This window comes from Schistocerca nitens, chromosome 3 (assembly GCF_023898315.1).
Source record: "Schistocerca nitens isolate TAMUIC-IGC-003100 chromosome 3, iqSchNite1.1, whole genome shotgun sequence".
In the NCBI taxonomy this organism is placed as follows: Eukaryota; Metazoa; Arthropoda; class Insecta; order Orthoptera; family Acrididae; genus Schistocerca; species Schistocerca nitens.
Genome location: NC_064616.1, coordinates 171143724 through 171164027, shown reverse-complemented (window position 1 = coordinate 171164027; position 20304 = coordinate 171143724). Strand labels below are relative to the sequence as shown.

The following is a 20304-nucleotide window of genomic DNA, read 5'->3' as shown; positions in this document are numbered from 1 at the left end:
GAACAAGAAAATAAAACTATAAACACACAATCTGCACGAAAGAAAAACTGCTATCGTCAAAGTACGTAGACAAGTGTGCTGATCACTTTTCATTGTTCAAAATAAAATTTCTTTCATTTAAAATTATAATGTATGTTTCACGACTGATTTAAAGAATAAAATGTGCGATTCGAGTCCACGCGGACATAGAGCCGACTGTAATCTAAACGCAGGAACTGTACCAATTGGACTCCGCTCCAGTTAGCAAGGGCTGTTCCCTTATAATATATCTGCAACGAATCCGAATCGCTAATTCTTCGATTTTTCGAATACTTTTAGGTTGCAGCCCTGCCTTGCATAAATAAAATTTGCTTATTTTCGAGTGTTCCAGCGATTTTACCTGGTACGAAACGGATCCTTTGACATGAGCTTTGAGTTTAATTTTTACGAAAACGGATGCGTAGGGAGCAAAGCCCTTTGACAGGATTAGTAAGCCGAAATATGTCGAAATCGATAGGTCGTAATTTCTGGCCTCTGCTTGTAAATGGCCTTCACACGCTTAGATTCATGCGGCCACTACTGTATTAGATTTTGTATAATCTGGTAGTTAGTACTTTGTGTTTCTGAGGCATAAATAAGGAACTAGGTTGGGATTTGCGTAAACAGATGTGGAAAATCGCATAAGAACCATAGGTAGCGTGCCTGGTGTACCATAGGAAGAGTCGTTTATCAAGTCAGCGGTTCGATCTGTGTGTGTGGCTTACTTCTTGCCAAGTAAATCTGTTGTGGAGCTTCTCCTTACTGTCACGAAATTTGCCATTGCAGAATGGAATGACTGAAGGGAGATTATGGCTATGTCATAGAAGATTGCTTCCGGGGCCGTCCGAAGTGGCCGTGCGGTTAAAGGCGCTGCAGTCTGGAACCGCAAGACCTCTACGGTCGCAGGTTCGAATCCTGCCTCGGGCATGGATGTTTGTGATGTCCTTAGGTTAGTTAGGTTTAACTAGTTCTAAGTTCTAGGGGACTAATGACCTCAGCAGTTGAGTCCCATAGTGCTCAGAGCCTTTTGAACCATTGCTTCCGGAAACTCGCTTCGACTGTTCGGTTGGACGCTTTCTGAATGAAAACGCGGAACGTGGCTATCACAGGAACCAAATTATGTGCAAAAGATACTGTTCTCTCGTGCCGGTGCAGCCTCGCGTAAGTAAACTTGTTGACCTGCTGACAATCTGAGAGGTGCTCGAAACACAAGGAGTTGAAAATGGCCGCGACTAAGCCCGCGCTCTGCAGTAATGATCGATGGACTGCAGCTCTGGCCAGTCGGGGTCCGGTTTCAAGCGTTTTACTGTACGCATTAGAGCTACTGTTTTGTTGGTTCCGGATCTATAGCTCAGAAGTACAACGCACAAACAAATCATAATATGAATACAACTGGATCGATTCGCCGATTGATAGCGTATATGACATTTTTCCTCTTTCGAGGGGCGAATACTGATGAAATTCGGGGCACTACCAGTAAATACAGCTGACCTGGTGGAAGTATTTTTATATCTCTGTCTCCAGTGCCTACACTTTGTATATATATGAGCGCAACACTTTCGGACCACATCACGAACGGCCGTACATCACCACTGTAGTGCCCAGGAAACCCTAAGAGTCTATTCCCTTGGTCTTCGCATGAAAGCTCGGCGGTGTGTCTCCACCTTGTGAAGTGTCCCACCAGGACACTGATCGTGGTCCTAAACACTTTTAGTCCTCTTCTGCTCTCTTCGAGTACGTCACTGCTGTCTCATATACGAGCCTAAACTTCATTTTTGACCCTCGCGCTAGACAAACTTTTAAAATTGTAGGATCGCTACGAATGTTCCAGCGACAACCAAGAGAAACGTACAAAATATTTTCTGATATGTTAATCCTTGTAGAGCGCAGGATAACAAAGATATACACAAAAAAATTACACATTTCCAAAAACGCCCTAAATCGTTGGGGCTGTTTGTATATACTTTTATACATTCGCGGAATTTGGTATTCGGTACCTGGCGGGCGTCGCTACATCTGTTATGCAAATCGCTGAAAAAGAGGGTTCATCTCATTGCATACAGACACACTGAAACAGCGGCGGCTGCGGTTTACCAGACGATGAATAACGGAAATGTTAGCATTTGCCTTCTGCCTCGTCTAAGACGACACCAGCTCTGCAAACAGACTAGCGTCTTGTACTTGCACAGCAAATGCCGTAGAATTACAGTAGTTGTATATCCCACAGAGGTGCCACTTGTTAGTAACACAAAATGCGCGCCAATGATTGCGAGTAATTGAAACAACGCTGTAAAAGAGGGTAAAGTACAAAAATATTAGAAATGTGAGGTGGTGTTGAAGTCTCCTCGCTTGTGAGGTGAAACGATAGTCGATTTGCAAAACAATGTTTTTTACCGTACAGGTAGTCGAATAAAGAATAGACAATTCTGTGAATAAAAAGATGCGGTATGACAAATATCATCTAAAGACACGAGATTACGTTGACACGTTGCTCTTGTTCCGCAATTGTATTAGCGGTTCCTCGAATCATCGATACTTTGGAATTTCAGTTTCTTCCATTATATTACAGGTTTTTTAGCCGAACAGTCGCAGTATATTACCGAAAAAGGAATTCGGTCAGTAACAGAATTTTGAGACATTATTGTGAGATTTTAATCGAACTTATTTGACGCTAAACAGTCATTCTATTGATGTCAAAGATGTCCCGAAAACAGTTTTCAGAATTTTCTGGGCATGGTTTTTCAGAGAGAAAATGTATAAATTAGTACCCTACTAATATTTTTTTCCGCATGACTGTTTGATTCATTTTGAATGTTCGCCTTTTTATAATTTCATTGATATACTTGCTTTTATATCCATCACGTATTTGTTACTAAATGTTAAAGGCAATCGCACCTAACATCGAACAACGTGAACACTTTATTTCACTATCTATTTTTCTTATTGTGTTTTTAAAACATATCAGTAGATTTCCTTAATTACTTCAATGAAAGATCTTAACTGCTACGACATAGAGGGACCGTGTAGAAAAACGAAGGACAGTTTAACAAAATACTGTGACAGAGATTGGAAGAAGGTTTAGAGTCCCGTAAGGCCCATTAGTGATGAAAAACTGTAAGGTTTGCTGGCAATACGATTACTGAAAATCGTTATAATTACAAACGTTGATTGAAGAGAATACTACAATAGGCCACATATTTTAATTCCAAAGTCGATACACTGTTTCAGTTAAGTTCATAATACTGAATTAAGTTATATAATCGGCTACAGCGCAGACCTACAGTGGTGATTAGATATGTATTTCTGATTCTCTGTTTTAGTGATGTTTTATTATATCTTGGTTTACGAGCAGCTCACTTTCCGAAATCGGCTCAATGGATAAGGTATCTCCGTAAAAGACGAACAATCACTTCTTATTCTGGCTGCGAGACAGCTCCGTTCCCACTTGTTCACAAAAAAGTCAAACATTGCTCCCTCGCATGCGATCTCGTAAGTCCCTGTAAAGTCTGTGACGCAGCCAGCCATTTAGAGAGGGCGCAGCTGTAGCATAAAGTGTGCAACATTTGCATTTATTACCGAAGCTCGCCCGAGAACAGTATCACGGAGGGGAAAATTTTTCGAAGCGAAGCTATAAAACTAGTGACTATAACACGCAGGGTGTTGTTAATGCCAATCTTTATGAAGATATATAGCTGCTAGCTTTAAGTCGCTGCGCGCTACGACACACACATACACACGCACACGCGCCAACGCACATCCCTGGATTTCCAAATAACGGAATGGCGAATCAGTATTTTAGCACACAGACCGCAGAGAGGAAAAAATGGCTGCAACGCTACCGGGAAAAATTTCAAGCACTGTCGTCATTTCCATTGGCACTTGAGGAAAAATGAATATCGGGAAAGCCTTTGCTGGTCATTTTCCGTGCAAATACGTGTAAGTTAGAAGTTGACGACTTCAAAAGTTTACCAGCTGCTTCCCTATCTCAGGAATTGTAGAACTATTTTGTTGTATTGTTTTCGTCAAGATACGTTAACAAGTCGAGTGGAATTTAGGTATGGTATTAATGAAATAATGAAGTTGACATATTGGCCCGCGTTGGAAGACAAGTTAAGTCAGCTTGATATCTCGAATAATTTTGTTTTTAAGGATTCTTTTTCAAATTGTATTTTGTATGTTTCGTTGAATGAATGAACTATATAACGGGCCACTCATAAAATTCTTTGTTAAGATGGCTTCTCGTCAATGGATATTCTTCCAAAATTTGTGACGGTTCATAACAGTTGTGCTCCAACATTTTCAGCCATTAAGAAACGGGCGGCTGAGTCCAGCGATGACGTACTGCCCATGAAAGACCAAAAACGAAAACATGGAGTAGAGCACAACATGCTATTTGACGTGTAGCGTTATACTGACACAGCTTAAGCCACAGTCATGTCACATAAAACATAACGGTACTTTTTGCATGAAATATTGCCTGTGATAAGACTTTGTGCAAGATGGATGTCTCGTTTGTTGAGAAAATAAAAGTGAAAACGAATATCGCAGCAATGTTAGATCCGTTTTAAATATAAGAGATCAATTCTGTGCCCACCTTGTTGCTCTGAATGCGACAAAATGCAAGCCTGCGGCCTTGCACAGTAAAAGGCGAAGTCGTTTCCATATGCTGCAATCTTCATGGCCACTGTTTGCGAGGATATGAAAGAAATCTCTTAAAACGATTACTTTCTTCAGGATAAAACAATAACTACGCATGTCTTCTGGACCAGTAGGATGAAAATGAAGTGTGAAGATACATCGACTGAAAAGAAAAAAGATACTTTCATCGGTAAAATGCATATATTCACAATAACATGGGAAAACTGATGAATTTCAAATAAGGATTCTTGTAACATTTGTGCTAATTAGCAGTTTTAAGACCATTCACAGTTAAATGAAATATGATGGGTAAAGGTTCTAAGTCCAATGAAGAGATTATAGCAGCCGAGAGTTTATAATCTGCACGTCTTCCAGAACTGCACTTCCAGCATGGACTCTATTTACTGGAAAAACATTGAAAAAAGTGTCTTTAGCTAAACAGAAATTCTTCCACTGCCAAGTCAAGAACTTTTCATCTTGCCTTCGTGTAACTAGCAGTCTTACGAAAAGCCAAACAAAGAAAGATAGTTCGAATAATAAATGCGGATTATTTTTTTCCTTTTAGTTATTACTTGGTACCAGCAGAAACATCAAGTTAACAGCATTACGGGAAATTATCAGTTGTTTAAGTACTCATAGCCGCCATGAACGCCTCGTGAAATTATTTTTATAAATGGTTCAAATGGCTCTGAGCACTATGGGACTCAACTGCTGAGGTCATTAGTCCCCTAGAACTTAGAACTAGTTAAACCTAACTAACCTAAGGACATCACAAACATCCATGCCCGAGGCAGGATTCGAACCTGCGACCGTAGCGGTCTTGCGGTTCCAGACTGCAGCGCCTTTAACCGCACGGCCACTTCGGCCGGCTTTATTTTTATATGCGGTCACGATCTCTAATAGACTATTCACGATTTTCTTACCTAATGCACAGCTTTGCAAGCTCGTAGCAAATAACGGAAATGGGGAGAGCGCTCTCGGGGTTCGGAACGTATCCGGCAGCAACCGCTTAAAAACGTCGCACGCTGCGCCACGCGGTGGGAGATTAACGGCCCATCGTTGCTCATATTTATGAGACACTGAATAGCATCAATGGACCATCTGACATAAACAATCGCGCAACCAATTACTCACTTCTGACGTTCTGTAATCGTCGGCTTGTTCAGCAGAACTATTCTCCACCAACTCTCCGGTGTCGGGTATCCACGTTACGAAGGAAAAAATCCACTCTCCCATTCACGGCAAAGTGTTTCTGTCAATATCATCATCCAAAAATGATTGTTTTACAAAAGTGTAATAAATAAGTGCTAGTTCTCTAGTTTTATGCACGTATAGGGACTGAAAATATATTGAAAATACTGTTACTAATGTAACCATGTATTAAGGATCACTGTTCCGTTCTTCTGTTTTGTCAACCGTTGTCGAGTCTCGTCACTGAAGCGAGTGATCCTCCGGGTTCTGGCGAATGCTACAGCTATATTTTAAGGAATATTAAAATATAATTAGTCGTCAGTTTATCGAATTTATTGTTGCAAAGAGACATGTTAGGGTTTCGTGAGCTCACCCGCAAAATCAATGGAAATTTCTCAACCGTTATATTTTCCCTATGTTGCAATCAATTTGTTCAAGTAACACTTCCATCCCTGCATAAAACCATCGAGTACTTCCGGGTGTGCGGCATCGAATATGAATTATGCTAGTTTTAATTTCCCTATATACAAATAAGTTCAAAGTCGTTACACATGTGCACCACATAACGAGTGACAAACTATTACCATTTTTGGAACAAAGTTAAAACATAATACACGAAAGTTCAAAATTAAACATTAAATCTCGAAGTAAGAAGCGAATCGTGGATAGTCTTGTAAAAATATGTAGCGACGAAGTTTTTCGGAACAACGTTCCCTCTAAAAACGATCAAAGTAGCGTAAGCTAATTAATACGTGTATTGGAATTTCCAAGAGTTTTGTCTCTCGAGTATGTAACAATTAACAGTGCCATTATTTAAGGCTAGTTAAAACCGGGACTGGAACCCAAAAATCTAACTGCAGCTGAAGAGCGGTTTTATTCGGCTGCCGCACCACAACGCCTCAGCAGCTTATTGAAGATACAGCTTGAAGATGGTTTCTCTCGATTCCTTTCCAGCTGAACGGAGAGCAGAGTGCCAAGCTGACGGTCTGACTGAGTGACAGGTTTCAAAGAATTGCTCAAACGGACGAGTGAAAGGCACGTATTCGAGTTCACGCACGGCTCAAACTTGACACAAATGGCCACGCTGATAACAGTTTCGTATTCAAAAGAGAAAAAAATGAGAGTACATTTTGACAAGAGCACATGAATTTCACTCGAGTTCTCTGGGTGCAGTTAAAAGAATTCAAACTATATCTGCATACGCACTGTTTGATCTGCACAGAACTACCCGATTTTCCGAAAAAACTTAGGTCAACTCTTTCACAGGTTACTACATATACGAGTGTCGTTCAATAAGTAATGCCCACATTTTTTTCCTTAGAACATATTTATTGTTATGATTCATAATTTGGTGACAATATGCACCAACATGTTTCGTTGGATCAAATGGCTCTGAGCACTATGGGACTTAACATCTGATGTCATCAGTCCCCTAGACTTAGAACTACTTAAACCTAACTAATCTAAGGACACCACACACATCCATGCCCGAGGCAGGATTCGAACCTGCGACCGCAGCGGTCTCGCAGTTCCAGACTGTAGCGCCTAGAACCGCACGGTCACTCCGGCCGGCAACATGTTTCGTTCATGTCCTATTTTTCTACGTAGTCTCCATCACTTTCTATGGCCGTATGCCAACGTTGTGGAAGAACACATTTTCCCTGCTGGTTAAAGCTCTTCTCCTGTACGCGTAGCCATGTTTTCACTGCGTGACTGACACTCTTGTCATTTTCAAAGTGTGTTCCCCGTAGAGAATCTTTAAGCGGCCCAAAGAGATGGAAGTCCGAGGGTGCCAGGTTTGGACTGTAGGGTGGATGAGGCAATGATGTCCAACCCAATTTCGCGATGTGTTCTCGCGATCTCAGACTTGTGTGTGGGCGTGCATCATCGTGTTGTGGCAAGATTTCTGCTGGGTTCTTGCCCGATCGAACAAGTCGAAAACAGTTCTTGAGTTTATTCAGAGTCTTCACGTATGTCTCTAATTGATGGTTGACCCACTTGGCCTCCCATCCACGAGAATGACGCCATCACAATCCCAGAAGACTGTCACCGTGACTTTTCCAGCAGAGGGGGTTGTCTCGAATTTCTTCTTTCGTGGTGCATGAGGATGATGCCACTCCGTGGACTGCCTTTTTGTTTCCGGCGCAAAGTGGTGCACCCAGCTTTCGTCCCCCGTAACGATCCGTGACAGAAATACCTCTAAAAAAATGGTGCAAATGGCTCTAAGCACTATGGGACTTAACATCTGAGGTCACCAGTCCCCTAGACTTAGAACTACTTAAACCTAACTAACCTAAGGACATCACACACATCCATGCCCGAGGCAGGATTCGAACCAGCGACCGTAGCAGCAACGCGGTTCCGGACTGAAGCGCCTAGAACCGCTCGGCCACAACGGCCGGCAAAGACCTCGCCGTCGGTCTCAAAACGCTCCAACAAATCAGATGAAATAGCCTTTCTTTGATTCCTGTGGTCCGCTGTGAGCACCCCTTTGAATATCCGAGAGTCTCCATCACTAAAGACGAACTTCCAATGCTGACCGACAACTGTAGATCCAACTAACTGTAGATCCAACTGTCGAGCTGTGATGCACCGGTCGACACGAATAACGGCATCCGCACGATTCAGCATGTCTGGAGCAGTGGCTGCGACAGGACGTCCCGAACGTGAAACTCTGTTTCTGTATTTCCCGAGGCTGTAACCTTCTTTACCCATCGCCCAACTGTACTCCTATCAACTGCAGCATCGCCATACACTGCACACAAACAGTTATGGATGTTTAACACGGTTTCTTTTTCTGCACACAAGAATTCAATAACAGCACGCTGTTTGTAACGTGAGTCGTATGTAGACGCCATTTTGACTCTGTACTACGGTTTTGCCATTTGTCAGAACGGTTCGAAACTTCGCCGGCGCACAGAACAAATATCAAATATGAAGCACCAAAAAGGGCGTTTGTCTATGTATATTAACGGCTTTTTTTTTTAAAAAAAATGTGGGCATTAATTATTCAACGACCCTTGTAAGTGAGAGCCTTAAGCGTACGTTTATCACATGCTTACTCTTTTTCTTTCGGACAGAAAAATAAAATTATAAAGTCTAATGAGAGACAGCACTAAGAAGGGTATTACCTGATTTTTTCGATAGAGAATGGATTTTTTAGTTAGACGAGTTGCGGCGTCATTCAGACCTATTACAGTAAATAAATTGTGTCTTACGTTCTCGTATGGATTGTCATAACTTTTTATATTTATGGTACGTGAAGATTACAACTCAAATACCACTCTCCCAAAATAGTTCGATGGAACTCTCAAAAATCCTTCAGAGAACTGACCTTGAAATTTTCAGTAATTCACGGCCGATTTTGTCGACGGATCACATGGCTCTGTGGTGGCTCGGGTTAAATTCCCCGCTGATAAAAGTTTTTTGACAATGGTGAATGTTCTAACATTGCTGTAAATACGTAAAGATGGAAAGGAAGAAAATTGGTTGTGCTCCACACTGGTAAGCGCTGAATCGAGTCGTTTTTCAATCATAATTTTCTTCGTATCTTCCGTTCAGATCTGATACCTACGTCATTTCAATATAAACTTCATCCAATATATGCTTGTTAACAGGTACCTAATTGTCATTTTTTTTCGAAAAATGCTTGTTTTCCTATTCCTATATAAATATCGCACACAATATGTAAATTCTTAATTACCAATCTTTTATAAAAGACTGTTTAAATGAAAAAATATGAACAATTAATGTTATTTATCTTTATGTATTTAACACGTCATGGAAATGATTGTAGAACACGCACTATTGCTTAAAAATTTACATCGGCCGGGAATAGAACGCACGCCGCCCACACTGCAAAAATGGTTCAAATGGCTCTGAGCACTATGGGACTCAACTGCTGTGGTTATCAGTCCCCTAGAACTTAGAACTACTTAAACCTAACTAACCTAAGGACATCACACACATCCATGCCCGAGGCAGGATTCGAACCTGCGACCGTAGCAGTCCCACGGTTCCGGACTGCGCGCCTAGAGCCGCGAGACCACCGTGGCCGGCGCCCACACTGCAAGCGAGCATTCTACCACGGAGTCATGTGGCCCATCCTCAAATTACACCGCGTATTACGGAATTAACGACGCATGGAAAATTTCAACGTAGATTTTCTCGAGAATTTTTCAGAGCTGCATCAAACTGCTGTGGTGGAAAGATATTTGAGTTCAGAACTTCACACACCATAACTATAAAACATTACAAAAATCCAATTTCAGTGCGGTCTCCTTGTAAGTATTTGGTTTTATGGTAATCTTGAGTTTTGTAATAATTAGAAATTACTAGTGTTAGTGCACAGCTATAACACTACTACCGTGTGTGTTTTAAAATTTTCCCTGCGAATGAATGTTCAAAAAAATTTTTGGGTTGTAGCCGGTGCTCGTCCGAAATCTTTTTGAACACTACTGCTTTCTTAAAACATCAAACTCCATCTTGTTTACCTTATGCTAGACAATGTGGTTGATCAATAACCGACGTTTTGAAAGTTCATACCGAGTGAAGAGCCTAGTGTTTAAGACACGGCAGTTATTATTCGAGAGTAATGGGATCCAAATTCCCTTCTAAATCACACACATAAGAAAGACAGAACTTATTTCCCATGAAAATTCTGAGCAGCAACTGCTAAAGCAACTAGAGCCGAATTGTCTTATTTCAAGATTTAATTATTCATTAGTATTAACGTATGATTACGCGGAATTGTAATGTTTTACAGCAACGGGTAGTGACTGGTAAACAAGGTCAACGTCTCGCGTTTATAGGAATAAAATAAAATTTTTGAGTGGACCACTAATTTACAACTGTGTGATAGGGTCATCGGTACAATGACGGCGTTTCATCCACATTTGCTTGCAAATCTCAGCCAGTTATGAAGGGGCAACTTGTTTGGAACGAAAGTTAGAAATTTTGTGTAGTAGGAAGAGAGTCGACGTCCTTGCCTGCAGTAGGCGGGCTCAAGCGACGAGCGGCCAGAGGAAGGGGGCATCAAATTAAAGAAGTAGGGCGCCGTAGCCTGATGGCCACTGTAATGGTAACGACCTCTTAGATACGACGTGTTCATTATCCGCAGCGCCCGCCCGGACACTGTTGGGAAAACGACGCTACCCGCTTTCATCGCGAGTGCACCCGGAAAACACGAACGCAACCGAGAGCACCACTCGCTACAAATTTCTAAAGATGTGACGTCTACCATCTTCATATACGTACAATGGAAGGCCTTTCTTCTTATATATAAGTAAATCCACGAAGCGATTATGGAAATACTTCAGCTTCCCTCAAGAACTGACAGAAAGCCTCTTAATGAATTTCTTCGCGAAGTAATGTACGGCCAAAAGCACCACGCGAAAGCTAGCAACGTCATCTGCGGATCCTCGCAACTGGCTTTTAAGCAGTGGGACGTATTACGTTTCCCTTACTACTTCAAACTTCGGAAAAATTATCAGCGCAATTTAATCACCAAAGCTAGAATCTGCAACCGAAGGTAAAGTATAGCGAAATTTAGTTTTTTATTTGAGCAAAGACGCAAGTCTCTTATCTTCTGTTAAAACTTAATTCACACCGAATAATTGCCTTTCTCAAATCGTACATCCCACAGATTTTTTACTGATGTCCTCGTCAGTATTCTGCACTGCATTTCAAGTACACGACTGAACTAAAAATGGTTCAAATGGCTCTGGGCACAATGAGACTTAATATCTGATGTCATCAGTCCCCTAGAACTTAGAACTACTTAAACCGAAATAACCTAAGGTCATCATACATATCCATGCCCGAGGCAGGATTCGAACCTGCGACCGTAGCAGTCACGCGGTTCCGGACTGAAGCGCCTAGAACCGCTCGGCCACCGGCGAATGAACTAAATAAATATATAGCATTGCGTCTGTATTCCTACATAGCCCATATCGTCATCCTACTGCCATGAAGTGTGCCTCGTCATACGTGCCTAAAGTAAGAAATTCGAAGCGAGGGCAGTGCGAGAACGACCAGACTAGCCTGGTGGGAATCTATATTATGAAACGACTATCCAGGAACCCGGAGCACAGTACCATGGTCCATTTGCATTTGTCCATCTTACAGCTTCCGTGGGCAGCGAAAATTTGATTTTCAATATTTCGCGCAATTATTGGCCGATTTTAATATTTAAATGCTGCATAATCTAGTCATTAACAGGTTAACTTATGTTAAACATTTAATGTAATACGACAAGTATTCCAGTTAGAAACGGTGTGTTTCCCTGAAGGCATCGTAAATGACAGCGTGCAAATACCCTGACTTCATACATCCAGTACTTGAGAATGAGGCCACTACGAGATGTCAAACAAACTTGACACATGATGTCAAATGTTTTCGAAACTTCTTTTCGCTCACCCCCACCCCTCCCCCCTCCCAAAAACACACAATGATGAAAGGAAAATAGCTGATTGCTTACTACATTTCTGATGTTCATGCGGTAAAACGGCAGATTCAGGCCTGAAATTTAAATTTATCACTTCTTCACTAATAATTCTATTCGCAACACACTTTGCAACGCTACCTACATACATGTCTGAATGTACGTGAAAAATTCTATCATTCATACTGAGAGCACTTTGACACTTCTAATACAATTTACGCATAATTTCAAACCTTTCCTAAACTTTTTCACGCTTACATGCTAAAAGCAAATATTTAACACATTAACTCATTTGTAATCAGACATCTGAAGCCGTTTTATACATAGGAGTTTAATTCTTTAAGTAACTGGGGGTTTACTGGCTTACTACCTAAAACTGAGGGGCAATCAAGCTGCAATGAAATTTATCGGACGCTTAGTCAGTCTCTACTGCCCAATGATTTTTTTTCCTATACCGCTGGTAGGCTGATGGAACATACAGTTTATTGGTTTACAGTAAAAGTAGCTAATTCGGAAGATTTTATTAATAAAACCCATCCGACCTAAATCTGAAAGTTTTTGTGCTTCCTTCGTTTGGAAGCATTCCGAAACATTCGTGTTTTGAAACTTGTGCTTCTTCATGGACCATCCGAGTCCTCTTTTTCCGATACAATGCAAATGAAATATTAGCAGTCGATACATTAAAATACGAGCGTAACATAATTTATATGACACATAGCACTCCAGTGATCTTTGTGGAAACGGTTTCGAGAGCCCCAGAGAACGCGAAAGGACAGTTGATTTACAACTGCTGGGCAAGCGAAGCTAAGGGCATTCACTAGGCACGTAGGGACACGAACAGAAGGGCATTCAGTGCGTACGAACACAAACAGAGCTGGTCTTGCTAGCTGCTGGTGGCAGCAGTCTTTTTCCCTTTTCGAACCTCGCTTTTAACGGGCGCGCGTATAGAAAGAGGCGCGTGAAATCCAGCGTGCTGTCCAGTGACTGTGATAACGGCTCCCGTGTTGTCGCCACCCACCCACGCTGCCGACATCACTCGTACCTCGTTTAAATGAGAGCCACTTTATCGCGGAATTTTGTTTCCCGGTGCACGTGCTAGGAAATGCCTACCGTCAGTGTAACATTTAAAAAAAATATCTGTTGGTGTATCTAAATACGTCCAGGCCACCTCCATAGCACAGTATCACAAGAGGTCCTTTTTGTTCGCTTAAACCAAGAATTGTAAATTTAGTTGCACGACTCACCTCCATTGTTATTTGCTAACGCGACACCATTGGATCAGAATCAAAGTAAGAAAATTCATTTTCTTAATGCTAATTTAATATTTACTATAAGATGGATAGCCTGTTTTCAAAGGTTTATAGATCATTGCCTGTATACTACTGGAAAAAATTGTTGAAAATTAATATTACGAATATTTATTTTTTCCGCGTGAAGTCAACATATAGTATACTATCCTTCATGTACACAAACGATAAAATTTTGGCCGAGATGAAAAATATGATTTTTTTTCTGGTAGCGCCTCTCTGTTTTTCGAAATAATTATCAAAGCTGTTCTGACATCTGCAACAAAGAAAAAAGTCTTTCCTAACACTGAAGCCAGCATCAGACTCGATGAGACACTATGTAGATAAGAAGAGCACCTCGTCGGCGCTGAGCAGTTTTTTGTTATGAAACACAGGTAGTTTACAAACAAGTTCACACAACCAGTGCTCACTGATGACCTGAGATATTAATTTACAAAAAGTGGTTCCCTTTCTTAAAATAATCTGTTTGGAATTTTCCACCGTTTGCATAATTCTGAGCCTAAAGTTTTGGGACGTGTCGTGTACAGGTCGCAGGAAGAATTTCGTATTTCTGGGACCTTGAAACTCAGAATTTTGGAGACATTCATCAAGTCATACAGTATACTGTGCCTCACGCCAGGCGCTACATTCGAATTAGCGAGGATTGCTGAGACGCCCTGATTGCCGTGTAGTCGGGTGGAAACATGCCCTCTTGCCTCCAGCGCCATACTCTTCCATAACAAAAGAATGAGGGAGAAGTTAAAGTGACGGACAAGAGAAGCCGCAAGACGCATACAGTGGTCTGAACTGATACAGCTCCTGTTGACGACTCCACAGCGTTTTTATAGTAGGAGAACCCTCATCCACATGTGGTCCGTAATTTCTTCGAAAAACGACGGCCATCATTCCTTCTCTGGCGTCCAATGTCGCCTAGCGAGCAAGGCTAGTTGGCAGCTTCTTCAACAAGACTGAAAGCTACTAATATCTACTTGTAGTAACGTAGACGAAACTACTGCTGTGTTACTCGAGGCAAAAATTAGACGAAACGGATGAGGGCCTGGAATCAACTGCAAATAAATTGGGTCTCCGCATCAATATGAAAAAGGTTATATGAAACTAAACGCAGGCTGAAATAGGTCGCAAAGATGACTCCCAAGTTTCCACATTGCAGGTGGACCATGCCCCGACGTTCAATAATTCGAAATACAAATGTCCTGGGAGCTGTATTCATAGAGAAACAAACAGCCATGTCGAAATAATGGCGAAATTATAAGCCAACAATCACTGCTATTACGGCCATTCCATTCTCAAGTCTAGAAGTTTGTCAACAAACTTTACAGTAACCATTTACAAGACATTCAACCAATCAGTTGTTCTGCATGCGTGTGTTACATGAAAAACCACAGAACAGGACCTGAATAAGTTGTTGGTGTTTGAAACAAAGATCTTAGTTAAGTCTACGGACCCGCTGCTGAAGCAAGCAATGGAAAATCCGTCGTAACTTTGAACTCTGCACCACTTACGATGAGACGAATATTGCGGCTGTAACGAACAGACATCTGGTGGCCAAACAAAACAAAGACCAGTGGGAAGACTCCGTGCACGGTAGATATACTGTGTTTCAGAAGATCTACGGCAAGCAGGATTCCTGCATGAATGGCAGTAAAGAGCAGTGAACTGTTCTAGAGGCGATCTCTCAAAAAAGCGCGTCGTCCACTTGGCGTGATCGCGACAGCTAATCAATCGTGAAAGAAAATTTTGTGATACACATCCTCTACCCGCAAGCTATCTCTTTACAGTATTCAACTTAATCCTAACGGGCATCGATTCGTGCACTGTAACTCTGAACTGAAATGAAGCTAATGTACTGGCAGTCACTATGTTTTCTCCCTAAAAGAAGGAAATATGTAAGGAGACGGGTTTCAAGCTATAACAAAGGTAGGAAGGTAGGAGACGAGGTACTGGCAGAAGTAAAGCTGTGAGTAGCGGGCGTGAGTCGTGCTTCGGTAGCTCAGTTGGTAGAGCACTTGCCCGCGGAAGGCAAAGGTCCCGAGTTCGAGTCTCGGTCGGGCACACAGTTTTAATCTGCCAGTAAGTTTTATAACAAAACTGTTTGTAAAAATTTTAGGGATAAATTGTATTTATCAGAAGTACTTCGTCGTCATATTCAGAGTTAACTACCAAACTAGACAAAGAAACAGCTTCTGTTCAGTGCATTTGATAAATGATGCCCCAGTTTAGTAGTCCGGTAGAAAAGGGAGTTCCAGATTACCGAAAATTAATTAAGCGTGATACTCCCTTTATGCGCGTGTTGACAATTAAGCGGCGCCAGATATGTCAATTACGAACGTATACACAATATCGGCTGTCACAATAGCTTTAGTAAACAGTCAGTATATGAAGGCAGACCACGCATTAATGGATACGGCCCTTCAAACATTCATACGCTAGACGTTGTACAACGTGCCGAGGTTTGTGAAATACACTGCAACGGACAAACGCATCTTTTCACAGCAGGCGAGGCAGCTGAATTAAGAACTTCTGCCACTTTGTGCCACCGAATGTAAGTTTCTGACAACGTAATTAGAATTTTACTTCAAGTTTTGGAAGCAGTATTTACGACACTGAACATAAAGCAAGCAATTCAATTTTATCTTTTGTGTGTCCCTTTAAAACTTGCTTCCTCCATGTTTAGTGATATTTGAACCATATAGTTTCCGTTGAAGTACTTTTCTTTATAATAGAAAAGGGCGTCGTTTCTGTCAAAATACAAACTCTGTAATGTCTCGCAGCGGAACATTTTTGTCCTCGTGAGACATATTTTAAAAACATATTATGGTAACAGACTTCACTGCTTTCGCATTAGTGTCGATCGCTATCACATTAAGTCAATTACTGTTTAATTGTTTGTTAATCTTCTGGTTTGACTAAATGATGTAAAATTGTAAGGAAACAGAAGAGCATTTTTTAAACGAAAAATACGTCGATACAGCATAACATCTGCCATGTTTATACAAAATTATCACAGATCGACAACTACATTCGGATATCATCTAAGCAGGATTGAAAGACATGAAAACAATATAATAAATATTTCTTTATGAATTAACGTTAAACAATTACTTGTAGTAGATATAAAAACTGTTAACGTCTCATGTATACCGCAGATAAGACTATAAACCAAGTATCCCAAATAAAAATATTATTCCACGGATAATTTTTGGAAAACAGTGGGAGTTCTAAAAGGAAGTGAGTTGAAGCTTAGAGATATAATATAGAAAACAAAGCTATGCGTGTTGCTGCTGATGCTGCACATTTCCTGATGCTATGACCGCGGTTACCAGAATTATCAAAAAATAAAGTGAACCTCATTGTAAAGTATCAAATTGTTGGTCATCAGATCCGGTACGTATCTACAGTACGAATGTTATTTTAACGGTTCCCGGGTTCGATTCCCGGCGGGGTCAGGGATTTTCTCTGCCTCGTGATGGCTGGGTGTTGTGTGCTGTCCTTAGGTTAGTTAGGTTTAAGTAGTTCTAAGTTCTAGGGGACTTATGACCACAGCAGTTGAGTCCCATAGTGCTCAGAGCCATTTTTTTTTTTTTGTTATTTTAACTGAATCCTTAATTGGTGCTTGATACAGTGTGATGGTTATTAGAAAATCAGAGCGAGACCTTACAAAGGTTCAACGACTTTTTCAAGACGTAAGACTGTCGCTTCAGGTCTTTAAACACTTTTTTTGGATGAACGACATGTTCCATGTTGTGTGTTCATTACTCAAGCCGCAGTAACATTTTAGTGGAGAGTATATTGCACTTTCCAGACAAGTTTGTCAAAAATAAAATTACAAGCAGGTTGGTCTCAAGTACAAATATACACATCTAAAATGCACCTTGTGGAACTCAGCACGTGAACAAATGCAGCACTCCTTTGATGCATGTCTGTTGTTAAAATCCACGATATATAGTAAAAGTGCAAATTTATGTCAATGTTTACATTTACATGACGAGTGAAGTACGTCATGGAACCTTCTCACTCGAAATACATAGTGTAACATAGTTGAGAGACCTGTGTGGTATGTACAATGTACTCTCCACTAAAATGTTAACATGGAACATAACGTACAAAAAAAAAAAGAATTTAAAGATCTGAAGGTGGCAGTCTTATATGCAGAAACCAATAAATAAAAAAATCAGTTTCAAACGCGATCTTGGCTATAAAAAATTTCTTTAAAATAATACAGATCGTCCATTCGCATTTCTCGTCACAGGAAACTTCAGTTTATGAAGGTTCTTTATGTTAAAGATCGCCAAGAAAGTGTGCCTCTCTTTATTTTGTTATGTTATATTCAATCCATATTGATCTTTCAGGAGAAATTAACTCTATAAGATATGGCGTTCCGAACGAAACGTAGTACATAACAAAAACGAATTGTAGCACACTATCAAAAAATTTATGTTGCTACAGAGCATGAAAGATCCCATTAACGTTTAAGTTTAGTGTAAAAGAAAATTTGTGGGTTGTAAAGACTTTTAAGTATGTGTCTGTACAATTCTACTTTTCTTTACAAGACATTCGAGCAAATATAGACTGCCGGAAAACAATTAGTACTGTAGTGTCGCTGAATAGTAAAGAGTTGGAAACGTGGAATATTGTCAAAGTTTCGTTGCCTATGCCGAGAGCCAGAGGCAGTAGGTTAGCCAAAAGGTAAGAGGACTGCACATGTATGGAACGTGTCGTCACGCAGGGGCAATGGCCTGGTTACACACAACAGGCGAGAGAGAACTGCTTAGCACGCGGGTTTGTGTTAGACGGAGACTTTCGTAGAGTGCAAGACAGAGGTATAGCGTCAGCTGTATTGCATTTAGCAACTTCGCGTAAGTCTGCCGTAACAAGACGTAACTCTGTCGCAAGAACACCTAAGGGGCGAGTACGACAGATGAATCAGCAGTGTAAGTGGAACGAATGCATTCATTACAGACGAGCATGACGTCAGGACATCGCTCGTGCTTCCTTTAAATACGCCAGCTTTGATAGCAACAAGGCACTCCGTTAGACTTGCATTTAGATGTGTACTGGATCGCTGCGTAGCGCTCGGCCCGGTGATCGACATGTTAATCTTTATTGAGGAGATGTTGCAGTAAGGGCGGCCCATCCAGCAGCAGACGTGAGGGGACAGTACCAGCTCTGGTCCTCTCTGCTGCCGCTGTCAATCATCAACCGAGGATTAGCAGACATCGCAGCAGACTCGCTCGCCGCCAATGCTGACCGCATCAGGAAGCCGTCGTCGAGATCGTGCGGGGCCTAGGCCCTGTGCATTCGCCGTCACAACCGGGTGAGCCGACGACGCTGGGGAACTGCAGCCCGTTCCGCCCGTCCACCGCGGACGAGCCACCAGGAGGGGCAGGGAAGAAGACTGGGTGGGATAGAGTACACTCCGCATTACGAGAACGCCTCTTGTGCCGACAGCGCCGGGACTCCAACCCGGAGCCTCCTATGCGCAGCGGCCCGCTGTCCGCAGACGAGCCGGTCGGGCAGCCGGTCGCCACCAGCCACGCGCGGCCGAAGTACGAAGTAAGGACATTCCTCCGCTACATCACAGCACGCGGCGCTGTGCTAGCAAGACTGGTGCGGCCCGGAGCTGGTGTCATCGCTACGAGTCAGCGAGGACTCGGGGAAGGTCGTTGATATCACCAAGCCACATTGTACTCGGCAGGAATAAAGATGTTATGAATTAATAATGTTTCTTTGGCGTTTCTGACGCGTCCACAGTCATTTCCTAGCATCCTGACAACTGGAGAGGTCACCGCTCGGCCTCCACTCCACCGTAGGCTACCGGGACCACCGGAGCACCTACAGTACATCCATTTGGATGTTTCCAAATCATTAAAGATTTATTGTTGCAATAGTGCATATGGAGTACATGAAATGATTACATTTACAGATCAGTAGCACAAGCAGTTCTGAGGTACTAGGTATCGACCTACGCTGAAACCCCGATATCAGTACACGATATAGTCTCAACGGACGGCAATACAGACGCTGACTCTGACATCCAGGCGATCGTACAGATGGCGTATACTGTCCTGGGATACGTTATTCCACGCCTGCTCGACATGTTCACGTAGTTCTCTAAGAGTTGTCGGCTGAAAAGTCGGAAGAGTCACTTCTCGTCCCATCATATCCCACGCGTGCTCCATTGGAGGTAAGTCGGCAGATAGTGATGGCCAGGGAAGTTGCTGCACTTCTTCCAGAGCACGTTGCGTTTCGCGGGCAGTGTGTGGGCGAGCATTATCCTGTTGGAACAACACATCAACCTTCCTGTTGCCAGAAAGGGAAAAGAACGGATCCAACAATATTCTGCACGTACCGAGCGTTGTTTAGGGTCCCATCGAGAAACATCAAAGCTGAACGACAGTTGTAAGAGCTTATCGCAAAAAAAAAAAAAAAAAAAAAAAAAAGGTTCAAATGGCTCTGAGCACTATGGGACTCAACTGCTGTGGTCATAAGTCCCCTAGAACTTAGAACTACTTAAACCTAACTAACCTAAGGACAGCACACAACACCCAGCCATCACGAGGCAGAGAAAATCCCTGACCCCGCCGGGAATCGAACCCGGGAACCCGGGCGTGGGAAGCGAGAACGCTCCGCACGACCACGAGATGCGGGCTAGCTTATCGCATCCCACATCCTTAGGCCTCGAGTGGGGCCAGAGTGTCTCGGACGAAT

At 42.1% G+C, this 20304-nt stretch overlaps 1 non-coding gene across 1 annotated transcript; it reads left to right on the top strand.

Moving 5' to 3' along the window:
- The first annotated feature begins 15574 nt into the window (after positions 1-15574).
- On the top strand, positions 15575-15649 carry Trnap-cgg (transfer RNA proline (anticodon CGG)). The gene has a single exon. It is a non-coding gene; the product is annotated as a tRNA-Pro (tRNA).
- The last annotated feature ends 4655 nt before the right edge of the window (positions 15650-20304 follow it).